Source organism: Oreochromis niloticus, linkage group LG7 (assembly GCF_001858045.2).
Source record: "Oreochromis niloticus isolate F11D_XX linkage group LG7, O_niloticus_UMD_NMBU, whole genome shotgun sequence".
Taxonomy (NCBI): Eukaryota; Metazoa; Chordata; class Actinopteri; order Cichliformes; family Cichlidae; genus Oreochromis; species Oreochromis niloticus.
This window is the reverse complement of record NC_031972.2, coordinates 8,575,685-8,591,542: the sequence shown is the minus strand read 5'-3', so window position 1 is coordinate 8,591,542 and position 15,858 is coordinate 8,575,685. Positions and strand designations below refer to the sequence as shown.

At 39.1% G+C, this 15,858-nt stretch overlaps 1 pseudogene; it reads left to right on the top strand.

Annotated features, from left to right (window-relative positions):
- Positions 1-1,415: 1,415 nt before the first annotated feature.
- The window catches only part of LOC112847504 (uncharacterized protein DDB_G0271670-like), a 34,493-nt pseudogene continuing 20,050 nt past the window's right edge, over positions 1,416-15,858 (top strand).

The following is a 15,858-nucleotide window of genomic DNA, read 5'->3' as shown; positions in this document are numbered from 1 at the left end:
AAAGAAAAGTTCCCTTTTAACAGGAAGAAACCTTGGGGAGAACCAGGCTGAGGGAGAGGCAGGAATCTGCTGTAATGGTGATGACAGGATAAAAGACACTGTGGACAAGAGCCAGAGATCAATAATAACTGATGATTAAATGCAGAGTGGTGTATAAACACATAGTAAAAAAGATGAGTGAAGAAGAAACAATCCATGTATCATGGGAAGCCCCCGGCAGACTGAGCCAATTGTAGCATAGGTATTTTATTTTAAATTCAATTCTGGATTTAACAGGAAGCCAATTTAGAAAGTGTTAGGTCTGCACTCACAGGCCTTGCTAGCTCAGAGACTTATCACCGTGAACAAAGCAAGTCAATTAGAGCTTGATCGGTTTTTAGTTGCGCAAGGGAAGCCTGATCAGGATCTTGGAGCTCCAAGTTCCTCACCTGATCCCAGACAACTCCAACTCCAGCCTTCCCTCGCAGCCCTTTTATGAACTTCAATGGTTACACAAAAATTCGTTAATCATGCGACAGATAAGACACTCACATGTGAACATGTGACGTGTGCGTCTGTGATGTGTGAGCATGTAATGTGTGTGTGTGTGTGTGTCTGAGCATGTGATGTGATAATGTGATGTTTGTGTGTGTATGTGTGTGGAAAACAGAGGTAAGCATTCTTGCTAAAGATCTAATCATCTTGCACAGTGACAACCATATTGATCCACAATTCTCTAACAGAAAGTATGGGAGAAATATGCTCTCTTTTGTCCCTGTTAGTATTCTTTCCATTGACGTTTCATTCGGGGAAAGTGTCAAATCTGAAAATAGATATTAAATTAAACCATACCAAAATAAAGTGATCTATCTCCTTTCATCTCAACATTGCTGTCATAAAGTTGATTGCCTGTCAGTTAATATGTGGATTCAGCCTTTAGACTGAACAGCTGATCCGGAAGGCAAGCTCTGTTCAGGATGCCCTCTGGACCCAGTGAAGGTGGTGAATGACAGGAGAATGGTGGCTAAGCTGTCATCCCTGATCGACAACATCTCCCACCCCATGCAGGAGACTGACAGCACTGAACAGCTCCTTCAGTGGCAGGCTGCGGCACCCACGATGTGGGATGGAGAGATTCTGCAGGTCTTTCTTTCCTACTGCTGTCAGACTCCACAACAAAGACTTCGCCGCTGACCAAACACACACATCCACACATGTGCAATAACACTAAGTGCAATTTTTTTCTGACAACGTAGTATTTTATTCTATTGCATATAGTATGTTATTCTTTTTATTGTATCCTATTCCATTGTTTTTCTTAATTTTTGCTGCTCTAACTTTGCACTGTCCACTTCAATCTTGTAAGAGACTGCAGCACTCCTATGTCTCTGAGGGTGTGGGAGCATTAGCATGACTGGGGGTCGAGTCCATTAACAATGAATGGAGCTGGGCAAGCTGAGAGCTATGGAAACACAGCTACCATTAAGCAAGTAAACTAATTTCAGTGATTTAACATCATAACAGTTTACTATGGCTAACCAACTTATCCAACATGTGTGATGTAGAGAAGCTGGAGTGTGAAAACGTTGGTAGTAACTTCTTTAGTACGTTAGCAAGAAAAGCTATGACAGTGATGTAGAATGGACAGCTCTGACCGTGTCTGCTATAATAAAACAGGCAAGTTGATCAGGTGCAGGCTCAGCATTGCTTTCAAACATCTATGAGAATGTTTGAATTTAATATGTTTAACCAGCTCTTTTGCCAACACTCCACTTTCATTTTTTTCATATTTTAATCCCTTCTATAGCTATTGACATTTATGTAACACACTGCTGAAGCCTTTCAATTCACCTGATCTTTTTGTTTTTTAATATTTTAATATACTTTTTGAAAAATGAAGATTTAGGCCTGTGTTTCTGAGCTTATGAACAACAATCATATTTTCATAGTATGTGGTCCTCACAGGACAGCCACGGTTAAAATATGATTTATAGAATATGATGCTAGACATTAAAAAACATTTGAAATGATCTTAAACATGTTATTCAACTTAACATTGATGGGAAACATTTTTCTGCTGAAGAATTATTTTTTACCTTAGATACTTTTCATTTATGCAGTTTTATGTATAATGAGGTGCTTTCGCTGTGTTTTATTGCTTCTTTTCCTAACTGAATGGTTTGAAAAACTTCCCCACCATGTGTCACTTTCAGGTAATAATACATTTTTTTTTAAATAATATAGTAGATGTTCATTTAACTATAACAGTAATAATCCATCCATCCTCTTATCCTTATCAGGATCGCAGAGGAGCTGCAGCCTATCTCAGCTACCAGACAGGCGACTGTAGTATGTTACTGCTGTTCTTTCTGTTGGATACACGCTCTCTCTTTCTAGTCCTTGTCAGTACTCTCACTGCAACATTTTGGATCAACTGAAGGCTTGTTAAGGAGTTTTAGGACAGTATGATATGAATTGAATGAATTACAATAGTCCATCCGAGAAGTAATAAATGCATGAACTGGCTTTTCAGCATCACTCTGAGACAGGATCTTTTCCAATTTTAGAGCTGTTGTGCAAATGCAGAAAGTACTGATGCATTTTTGATTAATATGAAGGACATATCCTGGTCAAATACAACTCCAAGATTCCTTACAATATTACTGGGGGCCATGGTAATGCCATCCAGAGTCCATAAACCTCACCTCCTCCAAGTTAGTGGATGGGACTGGGAGTAAAACAAAAGTTCTCCTTACATTTTTTCCAAAAAATGTAGTTGTTTTAACTGCCCCTAAGCCAGTGCCAGGCTGGGCCCATTGTTCCACATGGGCCTGTTCTCCAGTACAAGACCTGTTTGTGCAGTCTGAAGGGCAAGGACGTCTGGGTCAGTAGCCATAGCATCAAAGTCTATGCCAACAGCACAGCACAGTTTTTTCAAATATTCTGTGTAAAATCATACATTTCAGTTTGCTTTTCTAAATTACATATTATTTGGACAGAAATGTAATTGCTATTAAGCCTTGACATTGTGGTCATCTATCTGAGCCTTAAAACGGACTGGATAGAGACCTTTTCGCTTCACAATAAGTTAATATCTTTTTAGCCACCTGTAGTTCTTTTTAAACACAAAAATAGATGTCAAATTGACTTCAAAAACAGAATTGCCTGGACAAGTTTGAATTAATTTTTGATTTTCTCTAACACATGGTGTCAAAAGTACACAGGTTAGTACAAGTAAAGTATTACTTAAAGGCATCCCTACATATTTGTTTGGTCTGTACACTGAAAAACATATCATGATCAAAATTACTCCATGATTCCTCACACTATTACTGGTGGCCATCTAAAGTAAGTTTCTGGTTAGACTCAGTTTTATTTTTTAAGGATCAAGTACAATAATCTCAGTTTTTCTGATTTTAAAACTAAGAAATTAGAGGTAATCCAGGTCTTATGTCTTTAAGACATGGGTATAGTTTAACTGTTCTATCGTCATAATTGTATCATCTGGTGTCACAAAGTAATTGGGTATCACCTGCCTAGCAATGAAAATCTATACAGATTTTCGAGGACTGCTCACGTAATACTTTGATCAATGCCACTTTAAAAACCTCTGTTATGTACTTTAAAAGAGAAAGAATAAGTAAATATCAGCAGTTATAAAAACTTTCAGTATTTAATAACACATCGGTGGGATCACTGCAAATATTTATGGTTAAGTGTCTATTGTGCAAAGAAATTCTATGCTAGTTAAGAGTAAAGGATAAGGAGGAAAATATACTTTGTTTCGGGCGAGAACTCCATTCAAATGCATGTAATAGTGAGAAGCGCACTGTCTTGGCCAAATAAAGCGTTGTTATACAACTGCATAAAGATAGCTGTAACTTTTGATAGAAGACTCAGACACACATATTTATAGCTTTATCTTGTAGAATTCAATATCCCCGTGTTGGGCAACAAGGTTTGGCCGCTGTTTGAGCTAAGATTTTCAAGTTATTCACAAAACGAAAACTTGTACTTTGTTTCGGCGAGAACTCCATTCGAATGCATGTAATAGTGAGAAGCGTACTGTCTTGGCGAAATAAAGCGTTTTTTGTACAACTGCATAAAGATAGCTGTAACTTATTTATGGGTTTATCTTGTAGAATTCAATATCCCCGTGTTGGGCAACCAGGTTTGCAGCTGTTTGAGCTAAGATTTTCAAGTTATTCACAAAATGAAAACCCATACTGTGTTTCAGGCGAGAACTCCATTGAAATGCATGTAATAGCGAGAAACGCACTGTCTCGCCGAAATAAAGCGATTTTCATTAACTTCATAAAGACAGCTGTAACTTTTGAAAGAAGATTCGGACACACAAGGCTTTGACTTATACAATTCAGCATTTCTATGCTGGGGAAATAGGTTTTGCAGCTGTTTGAGCTAAGATTTTCAAGTTATTCACAAAATGAAAACCCATACTTTGTTTTAGGCGAGAACTCCACTCAAATGCATGTAATAGCGAGAAACGCACTGTCTTGGCGAAATAAAGCGATTTCCATTAAGTTCATAACGACAGCTTTAACTTTTGATAGAAGACTCGGACACACATATTTCAGGCTTGGCCTTATAGAATTCAGCATTTCTATGCTGGGGAAATTGGTTTTGCAGCTGTTTGAGCTAAGATTTTCAAGTTATTCACAAAATGAAAACCCATACTTTGTTTCAGGCGAGAACTCCATTCAAATGCATGAGATAGCGAGAAACGCACTGTCTTGGCGAAATAAAGCGATTTTCATCAACTTCATAAAGACAGCTGTAACTTTTGATAGAATACTCGGACACACATATTTCAGGCTTTGCCTTATAGAATTCAGCATTTCTATGCTGGGGAAATAGGTTTTGCAGCTGTTTGAGCTAAGATTTTCAAGTTATTCACAAAATGAAAACCCATACTTTGTTTTAGGCGAGAACTCCACTCAAATGCATGTAATAGCGAGAAACGCACTGTCTTGGCGAAATAAAGCGATTTTCATTAAGTTCATAACGACAGCTGTAACTTTTGATAGAATACTCGGACACACATATTTCAGGCTTTGCCTTATAGAATTCAGCATTTCTATGCTGGGGAAATAGGTTTTGCAGCTGCTGGAGCTAAGATTTTCAAGTTATTCACAAAATGAAAACCCATACTTTGTTTCAGGCGAGAACTCCATTCAAATGCATGTAATAGCGAGAAACGCACTGTCTTGGCAAAATAATGCGATTTTCATCAAGTCCATAAAGACAGCTGTAACTTTTGATAGAAGACTCGGACACACATATTTCAGGCTTTCCCTTATAGAATTCAGCATTTCTATGCTGGGGAAATAGGTTTTGCAGCTGTTTGAGCTAAGATTTTCAAGTTATTCACAAAATGAAAACCCATACTTTGTTTTAGGCGAGAACTCCACTCAAATGCATGTAATAGCGAGAAACGCACTGTCTTGGCGAAATAAAGCGATTTCCATTAAGTTCATAAAGACAGTTGTAACTTTTGATAGAAGACTCGGACACACATATTTCAGGCTTGGCCTTATAGAATTCAGCATTTCTATGCTGGGGAAATTGGTTTTGCAGCTGTTTGAGCTAAGATTTTCAAGTTATTCACAAAATGAAAACCCATACTTTGTTTCAGGCGAGAGCTCCATTCAAATGCATGAGATAGCGAGAAACGCACTGTCTTGGCGAAATAAAGCGATTTTCATCAACTTCATAAAGACAGCTGTAACTTTTGATAGAAGACTCGGACACACATATTTCAGGCTTTGCCTTATAGAATTCAGCATTTCTATGCTGAGGAAATAGGTTTTGCAGCTGTTTGAGCTAAGATTTTCAAGTTATTCACAAAATGAAAACCCATAATGTGTTTCAGGCAAGAACTCCATTCAAATGCATGTAAACGCACTGTCTCGCCGAAATAAAGCGATTTTCACTAAGTTCATAACGACAGCTGTAACTTTTGATAGAAGACTCGGACACACATATTTCAGGCTTGGCCTTATAGAATTCAGCATTTCTATGCTGGGGAAATAGGTTTTGCAGCTGTTTGAGCTAAGATTTTCAAGTTATTCACAAAATGAAAACCCATACTTTGTTTTAGGCGAGAACTCCACTCAAATGCATGTAATAGCGAGAAACGCACTGTCTTGGCGAAATAAAGCGATTTCCATTAAGTTCATAAAGACAGTTGTAACTTTTGATAGAAGACTCGGACACACATATTTCAGGCTTGGCCTTATAGAATTCAGCATTTCTATGCTGGGGAAATTGGTTTTGCAGCTGTTTGAGCTAAGATTTTCAAGTTATTCACAAAATGAAAACCCATACTTTGTTTCAGGCGAGAGCTCCATTCAAATGCATGAGATAGCGAGAAACGCACTGTCTTGGCGAAATAAAGCGATTTTCATCAACTTCATAAAGACAGCTGTAACTTTTGATAGAAGACTCGGACACACATATTTCAGGCTTGGCCTTATAGAATTCAGCATTTCTATGCTGGGGAAATAGGTTTTGCAGCTGTTTGAGCTAAGATTTTCAAGTTATTCACAAAATGAAAACCCATAATGTGTTTCATGCGAGAACTACCTTATTCAAATGCATGTAATGGTGAGAAACGCACTGTCTCGCGGAAATAAAGCGATTTTCATCAAGTCCATAAAGACAGCTGTAACTTTTGATAGAAGACTCGGACACACATATTCCAGGCTTTGCCTTATAGAATTCAGCATTTCTATGCTGAGGAAATAGGTTTTGCAGCTGTTTGAACTAAGATTTTCAAGTTATTCACAAAATGAAAACCCATAATGTGTTTCAGGCAAGAACTCCATTCAAATGCATGTAATAGCGAGAAACGCACTGTCTTGGCGAAATAAAGCGATTTTCACTAAGTTCATAACGACAGCTGTAACTTTTGAAAGGAGACTCGGACACACAAGGCTTTGACTTATAGAATTCAGCATTTCTATGCTGGGGAAATAGGTTTTGCAGCTGTTTGGGCTAAGATTTTCAAGTTATTCACAAAATGAAAACCCATACTTTGTTTTAGGCGAGAACTCCACTCAAATGCATGTAATAGCGAGAAACGCACTGTCTTGGCGAAATAAAGCGATTTCCATTAATTTCATAACGACAGCTTTAACTTTTGATAGAAGACTCGGACACACATATTTCAGGCTTGGCCTTATAGAATTGCGCATTTCTATGCTGGGGAAATTGGTTTTGCAGCTGTTTGAGCTAAGATTTTCAAGTTATTCACAAAATGAAAACCCATACTTTGTTTCAGGCGAGAACTCCATTCAAATGCATGAGATAGCGAGAAACGCACTGTCTTGGCGAAAAAAAGCGATTTTCATCAACTTCATAAAGACAGCTGTAACTTTTGATAGAAGACTCGGACACACATATTTCAGACTTTGCCTTATAGAATTCAGCATTTCTATGCTGGGGAAATTGGTTTTGCAGCTGTTTGAGCTAAGATTTTCAAGTTATTCACAAAATGAAAACCCATAATGTGTTTCAGACAAGAACTCCATTCAAATGCATGTAAACGCACTGTCTCGCCGAAATAAAACGATTTTCACTATGTTCATAACGACAGCTGTAACTTTTGATAGAAGACTCAGACACACATATTTCAGGCTTTGCCTTATAGAATTCAGCATTTCTATGCTGGGGAAATAGGTTTTGCAGCTGTTTGAGCTAAGATTTTCAAGTTATTCACAAAATGAAAACCCATAATGTGTTTCAGGCGAGGAACGCACTGTCTCGCTGAAATAAGGCGATTTTCACCAAGTCCATAAAGACAGCTGTAACTTTTGATAGGAGACTCGGACACACATATTTCAGGCTTGGCCTTATAGAATTCAGCATTTCCATGCTGAATTAATAGGTTTTGCAGCTGTTTGAGCTAAGATTTTCAAGTTATTCACAAAATGAAAACCCATAATGTGTTTCAGGCGAGAAACGCACTGTCTCGCCGAAATAAGGCGATTTTCACCAAGTCCATAAAGACAGCTGTAACTTTTGATAGGAGACTCGGACACACATATTTCAGGCTTGGCCTTATAGAATTCAGCATTTCCATGCTGGGGAAATAGGTTTTGCAGCTGTTTGAGCTAAGATTTTCAAGTTATTCACAAAATGAAAACCCATAATGTGTTTCAGGCGAGAAACGCACTGTCTCGCCGAAATAAGGCGATTTTCACCAAGTCCATAAAGACAGCTGTAACTTTTGATAGGAGACTCGGACACACATATTTCAGGCTTGGCCTTATAGAATTCAGCATTTCCATGCTGGGGAAATAGGTTTTGCAGCTGTTTGAGCTAAGATTTTCTCTCCTGAAACACATTATGGGTTTTCATTTTGTGAATAACTTGAAAATCTTAGCTCAAACAGCTGCAAAACCTATTTCCCCAGCATGGAAATGCTGCATTCTATAAGGCCAAGCCCGAAATATGTGTGTCCGAGTCTTCTATCAAAATTTACAGCTGTCTTTATGGACTTGGTGAAAATTGCTTTATTTCGGCGAGACAGTGCGTTTCTGGCTGTTACATGCATTTGAATGGAGTTCTCGCCTGAAACACATTATGGGTTTTCATTTTGTGAATAACTTGAAAATCTTAGCTCAAACAGCTGCAAAACCTATTTCCCCAGCATGGAAATGCTGAATTCTATAAGGCCAAGCCTGAAATATGTGTGTCCGAGCCTTCTATCAAAAGTTACAGCTGTCTTTATGCACTTGGTGAAAATCGCTTTAGTTCGGCGAGACAGTGCGTTTCTGGCTGTTACATGCATTTGAATGGAGTTCTCGCCTGAAACACATTATGGGTTTTCATTTTGTGAATAACTTGAAAATCTTAGCTCAAACAGCTGCAAAACCTATTTCCCCAGCATGGAAATGCTGAATTCTATAAGGCCAAGCCTGAAATATGTGTGTCCGAGCCTTCTATCAAAAGTTACAGCTGTCTTTATGCACTTGGTGAAAATCGCTTTAGTTCGGCGAGACAGTGCGTTTCTGGCTGTTACATGCATTTGAATGGAGTTCTCGCCTGAAACACATTATGGGTTTTCATTTTGTGAATAACCTGAAAATCTTAGCCCAAACAGCTGCAAAACCTATTTCCCCAGCATGGAAATGCTGAATTCTATAAGGCCAAGCCTGAAATATGTGTGTCCGAGCCTTCTATCAAAAGTTACAGCTGTCTTTATGGACTTGGTGAAAATCGCTTTAGTTCGGCGAGACATTGCGTTTCTGGCTGTTACATGCATTTGAATGGAGTTCTCACCTGAAACACATTATGGGTTTTCATTTTCTGAATAACTTGAAAATCTTAGCCCAAACAGCTGCAAAACCTATTTCCCCAGCATGGAAATGCTGAATTCTATAAGGCCAAGCCCGAAATATGTGTGTCCGAGTCTTCTATCAAAAGTTACAGCTGTCTTTATGGACTTGGTGGAAATCGCTTTTTTTCGGCGAGACAGTGCGTTTCTGGCTGTTATATGCATTTGAATGGAGTTCTCGCCTGAAACACATTATGGGTTTTCATTTTGTGAATAACTTGAAAATCTTAGCTCAAACAGCTGCAAAACCTTTTTCCCCAGCATGGAAATGCTGAATTCTATAAGGCCAAGCCTGAAATATGTGTGTCCGAGTCTTCTATCAAAAGTTACAGCTGTCTTTATGGACTTGGTGAAAATCGCTGTATTTCGGCGAGACAGTGCGTTTCTGGCTGTTACATGCATTTGAATGGAGTTCTCGCCTGAAACACATTATGGGTTTTCATTTTGTGAATAACTTGAAAATCTTAGCCCAAACAGCTGCAAAACCTATTTCCCCAGCATGGAAATGCTGAATTGTATAAGGCCAAGCCTGAAATATGTGTGTCCGAGTCTCCTATCAAAAGTTACAGCTGTCTTTATGGACTTGGTGAAAATCGCCTTATTTCGGTGAGACAGTGCGTTTCTCGCCCGAAACACATGGGTTTTATTTTTGTTAATAACTTGAAGATCTTAGCTCAAACAGCTGCAAAACCTATTAATTCAGCATGGAAATGCTGAATTCTATAAGGCCAAGCCTGAAATATGTGTGTCCGAGTCTCCTATCAAAAGTTACAGCTGTCTTTATGGACTTGGTGAAAATCGCTTTATTTCCGCGAGAGAGTGCGTTTCTGGCTGTTGCATGCATTTGAATGGAGTTCTCGCCTGAAACACATTATGGGTTTTCATTTTGTGAATAACTTGAAAATCTTAGCTCAAACAGCTGCAAAACCTATTTCCCCAGCATGGAAATGCTGAATTCTATAAGGCCAAGCCTGAAATATGTGTGTCCGAGTCTCCTATCAAAAGTTACAGCTGTCTTTATGGACTTGGTGAAAATCGCCTTATTTCGGCGAGACAGTGCGTTTCTCGCCTGAAACACATTATGGGTTTTCATTTGTGAATAACTTGAAAATCTTAGCTCAAACAGCTGCAAAACCTATTATTTCAGCATGGAAATGCTGAATTCTATAAGGCCAAGCCTGAAATATGTGTGTCCGAGTCTCCTATCAAAAGTTACAGCTGTCTTTATGGACTTGGTGAAAATCGCCTTATTTCGGTGAGACAGTGCGTTTCTCGCCTGAAACACATTATGGGTTTTCATTTTGTGAATAACTTGAAAATCTTAGCTCAAACAGCTGCAAAACCTATTATTTCAGCATGGAAATGCTGAATTCTATAAGGCCAAGCCTGAAATATGTGTGTCCGAGTCTCCTATCAAAAGTTACAGCTGTCTTTATGGACTTGGTGAAAATCGCCTTATTTCGGCGAGACAGTGCGTTTCTCGCATGAAACACATTATGGGTTTTCATTTTGTGAATAACTTGAAATCTTAGCTCAAACAGCTGCAAAACCTATTAATTCAGCATGGAAATGCTGAATTCTATAAGGCCAAGCCTGAAATATGTGTGTCCGAGTCTCCTATCAAAAGTTACAGCTGTCTTTATGGACTTGGTGAAAATCGCTTTTTCGGCGAGACAGTGCGTTTCTCGCCTGAAAATTATGGTTTTTTTTGAATAACTTGAAATCTTAGTCAACAGTAATATTTCGCATGAAATGCTGATTCTATAGAGCTAATATGTTGTCGAGTCTCTATCAAGTTACAGCTGTCTTTTGATTGTGAAAATCGCCTTATTTCGGCGAGACAGTGCGTTTCTCGCCTGAAACACATTATGGGTTTTCATTTTGTGAATAACTTGAAAATCTTAGCTCAAACAGCTGCAAAACCTATTTCCCCAGCATGGAAATGCTGAATTCTATAAGGCCAAGCCTGAAATATGTGTGTCCGAGTCTCCTATCAAAAGTTACAGCTGTCTTTATGGAGTTGGTGAAAATCGCCTTATTTCGGCGAGACAGTGCGTTTCTCGCCTGAAACACATTATGGGTTTTCATTTTGTGAATAACTTGAAAATCTTAGCTCAAACAGCTGCAAAACCTATTTCCCCAGCATGGAAATGCTGATTCTATAAGGCCAAGCCTGAAATATGTGTGTCCGAGTCTCCTATCAAAAGTTACAGCTGTCTTTATGGACTTGGTGAAAATCGCCTTATTTCGGCGAGACAGTGCGTTTCTCGCCTGAAACACATTATGGGTTTTCATTTTGTGAATAACTTGAAAATCTTAGCTCAAACAGCTGCAAAACCTATTTCCCAGCATGGAAATGCTGAATTCTATAAGGCCAAGCCTGAAATATGTGTGTCCGAGTCTCCTATCAAAAGTTACAGCTGTCTTTATGGACTTGGTGAAAATCGCCTTATTTCGGCGAGACAGTGCGTTTCTCGCCTGAAACACATTATGGGTTTTCATTTTGTGAATAACTTGAAATCTTAGCTCAAACAGCTGCAAACCTATTTCCCCAGCATGGAAATGCTGAATTCTATAAGGCCAAGCCTGAAATATGTGTGTCCGAGTCTCCTATCAAAAGTTACAGCTGTCTTTATGGATTGGTGAAAATCGCCTTATTTCGGCGAGACAGTGCGTTTCTCGCCTGAAACACATTATGGGTTTTCATTTTGTGAATAACTTGAAAATCTTAGCTCAAACAGCTGCAAAACCTATTTCCCCAGCATGGAAATGCTGAATTCTATAAGGCCAAGCCTGAAATATGTGTGTCCGAGTCTCCTATCAAAAGTTACAGCTGTCTTTATGGACTTGGTGAAAATCGCCTTATTTCGGCGAGACAGTGCGTTTCTCGCCTGAAACACATTATGGGTTTTCATTTTGTAATAACTTGAAATCTTAGCTCAAACAGCTGCAAAACCTATTATTCAGCATGGAAATGCTGAATTCTATAAGGCCAAGCCTGAAATATGTGTGTCCGAGTCTCCTATCAAAAGTTACAGCTGTCTTTATGGACTTGGTGAAAATCGCTTTATTTCGCGAGACAGTGCGTTTCTCGCCTGAAACACATTATGGGTTTTCATTTTGTGAATAACTTGAAAATCTTAGCTCAAACAGCTGCAAAACCTATTTCCCCAGCATGGAAATGCTGAATTCTATAAGGCCAAGCCTGAAATATGTGTGTCCGAGTCTCCTATCAAAAGTTACAGCTGTCTTTATGGATTGGTGAAAATCGCCTTATTTCGGCGAGACAGTGCGGTTTCTCTCGCCTGAAACACATTATGGGTTTTCATTTTGTGAATAACTTGAAAATCTTAGCTCAAACAGCTGCAAAACCTATTTCCCCAGCATGGAAATGCTGAATTCTATAAGGCCAAGCCTGAAATATGTGTGTCCGAGTCTCCTATCAAAAGTTACAGCTGTCTTTATGGACTTGGTGAAAATCGCCTTATTTCGGCGAGACAGTGCGTTTCTCGCCTGAAACACATTATGGGTTTTCATTTTGTGAATAACTTGAAAATCTTAGCTCAAACAGCTGCAAAACCTATTTCCCCAGCATGGAAATGCTGAATTCTATAAGGCCAAGCCTGAAATATGTGTGTCCGAGTCTCCTATCAAAAGTTACAGCTGTCTTTATGGACTTGGTGAAAATCGCCTTATTTCGGCGAGACAGTGCGTTTCTCGCCTGAAACACATTATGGGTTTTCATTTTGTGAATAACTTGAAAATCTTAGCTCAAACAGCTGCAAAACCTATTTCCCCAGCATGGAAATGCTGAATTCTATAAGGCCAAGCCTGAAATATGTGTGTCCGAGTCTCCTATCAAAAGTTACAGCTGTCTTTATGGATTGGTGAAAATCGCTTTATTTCGGCGAGACAGTGCGTTTCTGGCTTTTTTGATTTCTCGCCTGAAACACATTATGGGTTTTCATTTTGTGAATAACTTGAAAATCTTAGCTCAAACAGCTGCAAAACCTATTTCCCCAGCATGGAAATGCTGAATTCTATAAGGCCAAGCCTGAAATATGTGTGTCCGAGTCTCCTATCAAAAGTTACAGCTGTCTTTATGGACTTGGTGAAAATCGCCTTATTTCGGCGAGACAGTGCGTTTCTCGCCTGAACACATTATGGGTTTTCATTTTGTGAATAACTTGAAAATCTTAGCTCAAACAGCTGCAAAACCTATTTTCAGCATGGAAATGCTGAATTCTATAAGGCCAAGCCTGAAATATGTGTGTCCGAGTCTCCTATCAAAAGTTACAGCTGTCTTTATGGACTTGGTGAAAATCGCCTTATTTCGGCGAGACAGTGCGTTTCTCGCCTGAAACACATTATGGGTTTTCATTTTGTGAATAACTTGAAAATCTTAGCTCAAACAGCTGCAAAACCTATTTCCCAGCATGGAAATGCTGAATTCTATAAGGCCAAGCCTGAAATATGTGTGTCCGAGTCTCCTATCAAAAGTTACAGCTGTCTTTATGGACTTGGTGAAAATCGCCTTATTTCGGCGAGACAGTGCGTTTCTCGCCTGAAACACATTATGGGTTTTCATTTGTGAATAACTTGAAAATCTTAGCTCAAACAGCTGCAAAACCTATTTCCCCAGCATGGAAATGCTGAATTCTATAAGGCCAAGCCTGAAATATGTGTGTCCGAGTCTCCTATCAAAAGTTACAGCTGTCTTTATGGAGTTGGTGAAAATCGCCTTATTTCGGCGAGACAGTGCGTTTCTCGCCTGAAACACATTATGGGTTTTCATTTTGTGAATAACTTGAAAATCTTAGCTCAAACAGCTGCAAAACCTATTTCCCCAGCATGGAAATGCTGAATTCTATAAGGCCAAGCCTGAAATATGTGTGTCGAGTCTCCTATCAAAAGTTACAGCTGTCTTTATGGAGTTGGTGAAAATCGCCTTATTTCGGCGAGACAGTGCGTTTCTCGCCTGAAACACATTATGGGTTTTCATTTTGTGAATAACTTGAAAATCTTAGCTCAAACAGCTGCAAAACCTATTTCCAGCATGGAAATGCTGAATTCTATAAGGCCAAGCCTGAAATATGTGTGTCCGAGTCTCCTATCAAAGTTACAGCTGTCTTTATGGATTGGTGAAAATCGCTTATTTCGGCGAGACAGTGCGTTTCTCTGCCTGAAACACATTATGGGTTTTCATTTGTGAATAACTTGAAAATCTTAGCTCAAACAGCTGCAAAACCTATTTCCCCAGCATGGAAATGCTGAATTCTATAAGGCCAAGCCTGAAATATGTGTGTCCGAGTCTCCTATCAAAAGTTACAGCTGTCTTTATGGACTTGGTGAAAATCGCCTTATTTCGGCGAGACAGTGCGTTTCCTCGCCTGAAACACATTATGGGTTTTCATTTTGTGAATAACTTGAAAATCTTAGCTCAAACAGCTGCAAAACCTAATTTCCCCAGCATGGAAATGCTGAATTCTATAAGGCCAAGCCTGAAATATGTGTGTCCGAGTCTCTATCAAAAGTTACAGCTGTCTTTATGGACTTGGTGAAAATCGCCTTATTTCGGCGAGACAGTGCGTTTCTCGCCTGAAACACATTATGGGTTTTCATTTTGTGAATAACTTGAAAATCTTAGCTCAAACAGCTGCAAAACCTATTTCCCAGCATGGAATGCATTTTGTGAATTCATAAGGCCAAGCCTGAAATATGTGTGTCCGAGTCTCCTATCAAAAGTTACAGCTGTCTTTATGGACTTGGTGAAAATCGCCTTATTTCGGCGAGACAGTGCGTTTCTCGCCTGAAACACATTATGGGTTTTCATTTTGTGAATAACTTGAAAATCTTAGCTCAAACAGCTGCAAACCTATTTCCCCAGCATGGAAATGCTGAATTCTATAAGGCCAAGCCTGAAATATGTGTGTCCGAGTCTCCTATCAAAAGTTACAGCTGTCTTTATGGATTGGTGAAAATCGCTTATTTCGGCGAGACAGTGCGTTTCTCGCCTGAAACACATTATGGGTTTTCATTTTGTGAATAACTTGAAAATCTTAGCTCAAACAGCTGCAAAACCTATTTCCCCAGCATGGAAATGCTGAATTCTATAGGCCAAGCCTGAAATATGTGTGTCCGAGTCTCCTATCAAAAGTTACAGCTGTCTTTATGGATTGGTGAAATCGCCTTATTTCGGCGAGACAGTGCGTTTCTCGCCTGAAAACATTATGGGTTTTCATTTTGTGAATAACTTGAAAATCTTAGCTCAAACAGCTGCAAAACCTATTTCCCCAGCATGAAATGCTGAATTCTATAAGGCCAAGCCTGAAATATGTGTGTCCGAGTCTCCTATCAAAAGTTACAGCTGTCTTTATGGACTTGGTGAAAATCGCCTTATTTCGGCGAGACAGTGCGTTTCTCGCCTGAAACACATTATGGGTTTCATTTTGTGAATAACTTGAAAATCTTAGCTCAAACAGCTGCAAAACCTATTTCCCCAGCATGGAAATGCTGAATTC